A 3,508-nucleotide genomic window follows, 5' to 3' on the forward strand; every position below is an offset into this window, starting at 1 on the left:
TTTCTTAAGTGTTCTGATCATAAAGGGATGCTGGATGTTATCAAAAGCTTTTTCTGCATCAATTGAGAGAATCATATGGTCTTTGTTTTTTAATTTGTTTGTGATGAATTATATTTATAGATTTATGTATGTTGAATCATCCTTTGAGATCCTGGGATAAAACCCACTTGGTCATGGTGTATAATTTATTTGATGTGTTGCTGGATTCTATTGGTTAGGCTCTTGCTGAATATTTTTGCATCAATATTCATTAGTGATATTGGTCTATACTTTTCTTTTCTTGTTGGGTCTTCCTGGTTTGGGTATCAAGGTGATGTTTGCTTCATAGAATGTGTTGGGTAGTATTCCGTCTTTTTCTATATTTTCAAAAAGGTTGAGTAATGTAGGTACTAGTTCCTCTTTAAAGGTTTGGTAGAATTCTGATGTGAAGCCATCTGGCCCTGACTTTTCTTTTTAGGGAGATTTTGTATAGTTGATGCTATTTCAGAACTTGGTATAGGTCTGTTCAACATTTCCACTTCATTCTGGCTGAGTCTTAGGAGGTGGCATGCTTCCAAGTATTGGTCAATTTCCTTCAGATTTTCATATTTCTGGGAATAAATTTTCTTGCAATATTCATTAAGGATTTTTTTAATTTCTAAAGGATCTGTTATTATTTCATCTTTACCATTTCTGATTGATGAGATTAGAGATTTTACTCTTTTTTTTCTTGGTTGGGTTGGCCAAAGGTTTATCTATTTTATTGACTTTTTCAAAATACCAACTTTTTGATTTATTGATCTGTTGTATAATCCTTTTGTTTTCAATTCATTTAATTCTGCTCTAATTTTGGTTATTTCTTTTTTTCTGCTGGATTTGGGATTGGAATGTTCTTCCTTTTCCAGTTGCTTGAGATGTCCCATTAAGTTGTTTACTTCCTCTCTTTTTGTTATCTTAAGGAAGACTTGCAATACTATAAATTTCCCTCTTAGGACTGCCTTTTCAGTATCCCAGAGGTTCTGGTAACTTGTGTCATCATTATGGTTTTGTTCTAAAAATTTAGTAATTTCCTTCTTGATCTCGTTTCTGACCCATTTATCATTCAACATAAGGCTATTTATCTTTTATGATTACAAAACATCTCAGACTGCAGATTCCTATTGTGAGTTCAACTTTTATTACATAATGGTCCAAGAAGATGCATGGAATAATTTTTATTCTTTTAAATTTACTGAGGTTAGACTTATTACCTAAGATGTGATCAATTTTGGTGTACGTTCCATGGACTGATGAGGAAAATGTGTATTCAGTTTTGTTAGGATGAAATGTTCTGTAGATGTCTGTTAAATCCAAAAGTTGAATAGTTAAATTTAAATCTAAAATTTCTTTGCTAAGCTTCTTATGGGAGGATCTATCCAACACTGCCAAAGGAGTGTTAAAATCTCTGACTGTGATGGAGCTGGGAGAGATCAAGTTGCTCATGCCTATTAGAGTATCTCTTATAAATTGAGGTGCATTCTGGTTGGGTGCATAGATATTGATAATTGAGATCTCATCATATTGAGTATTACTCTCAACAAATATAAAATGGCCATCCTTATCCTTGCTTACTTTTGTTGGTTTAAACCCTATTGTATCTTCAAATAAAATTGCAACACCTGCTTTTTTCTGCTTTCCATTTTACTGAAATATCCCTTCACCCTGAGTCTATATTTATCTTTTAAAGTAAATGCGATTCTTGAATACAATGGATGTCCAGTCTGAGTTTCTGTATCCAATCAGCCAATCTATGCCTTTTTAGAGGACAATTTAAGCCATTCACATTGATTGAAATTATTGATAAATCTGGTAAAATTTTGAGTATCGAGTTACTTGAAAGTCTAATAGACATTTTTAATCCTTTCACCACTGTGTAAGTTGGAATTTGATCAAAAGTTTCTGAATGAATTTACTTTTGTGGTGGAGGATTGCACTGGTTGTTATAGAGGATAGATTTGAGAATTTCCTGGAGAGTTGGTTTAGTTATGGCAAGTTTCTTCACATGTGAATGTTGTTAAAGTATTTAATTTCTCCATCATAGATGATCCTGGGTTGAAGGTTATTTTGTTTTAGGAGATTAAAAGTCGATGACCATCCTCTTCTGGCCTGAAATGTTTCAGCAGAGAGATCTGCAGTCATTCTAATACTCTTCCCCTTGAAGGTTATGGTTTTCTTATGTCTAACTGCTTTCAGAATTTTCTCTTTCATTTTAACTTTACTGAAGTTAATTATGATGTGCCTGGGGAATGTCTTGTTGAGTTGAGTCATGCTGGGGTTCTGAAACTGTCTGCTATCTGAATTTCAGAATCTCTTGGCATGTCTGGAAAATTCTCTTTCATAATTTCACGAAGAGCCTCTGTGTTTTGTGAAGTAACTTTTTTGCCTTCAGGGATTCCCATAAGCCAAATATTCGTTTTCTTCGAATTATCCCAGAACTCTCTGAGAGAGTGATCCTTTTTTGCTCTCCATTTCTCTTCATTTTTGAGTGCTTGGGTGCATTCAAAAGCTTTGTCTTCAGTGTCAGAGATCCTTTCTTCTGCCTGCTCCATTCTATTACCGAGGGATTCTACCATATTTTTCAGATCTTTGAGGGCTGCAACCTCTTGCCTCAGTGTCTCATAATCTTTGGTCATTTTATCTTTAAAATCATTGAATTCTTGAGATAACTTTTGAATAATTTGAAATTCTGATTCCCTCCTTTCCTCCAGTCTATTAATCTTATTTGCTATCCAGATTCTGAACTCAATTTCTGACATCTCAGCCATCTGTTTATGGAAGGGATCTTCAGTTGCATCTGCCCCCATCCTTCCTTGGGGGAGTTGATCTACTCTGGTTATTCAGGTTACTAGAGTTTTTCCACTGATTCCGCCCCATACTGAATTTGCACCATTTGAAGACTGTCCCAAAACCGTTCCACCAGTGGCTGTCACTGGAGAAGAGGCCGATTTCCTTTGGTTGCCCAGAGAGATAAGGCGTATCTGTGGGGAAAAGCCTCAGGGGTATGAGGCTTATTGTTCTAGCTGCTGCGGCTATTGCTCTTCACCTTGGGGTAATGCTTCTCCAGTCCCTCTCCACTGACCGACTGACTGTCCTCTAGCAGTTCTCAAGCACAGGGCCTGGTGTGCCGAGAACGTGGGGCTGGATCAGTCCTGGGGAACCACCCTCAACAGTGTGGAGCACCTAGCAGCCCTGGCACAGGGAACGTCTGGGCTGGATCAGTCCTGGGGGCGGCCTGCTGTTGGGCGGGGATCACGGGGGCTGGATCGTCCCAGCAGTGGCCTGCAGTGGTGCAGAGTGCCTAACAACCCAGGCATGAGGAACACTGTGGCTGAATCAGTCCTCGGGGTGTGGCCCACAGTGCAAGGAGTGCCTAACAGCCCCAGCATGGGGAACTCCACAGCTGGATCAGTCAGGGGAGATGGCCACAGGTGTGTGGAATGCCTAGCAGCCCCAGGGTGGGGAACTCTATGGCTGGATCAGTCCTGGGGGA

This window comes from Otolemur garnettii, unplaced genomic scaffold (genome assembly GCF_000181295.1).
Source record: "Otolemur garnettii isolate 467f Iridium unplaced genomic scaffold, OtoGar3 scaffold00028, whole genome shotgun sequence".
Classification (NCBI taxonomy): Eukaryota; Metazoa; Chordata; class Mammalia; order Primates; family Galagidae; genus Otolemur; species Otolemur garnettii.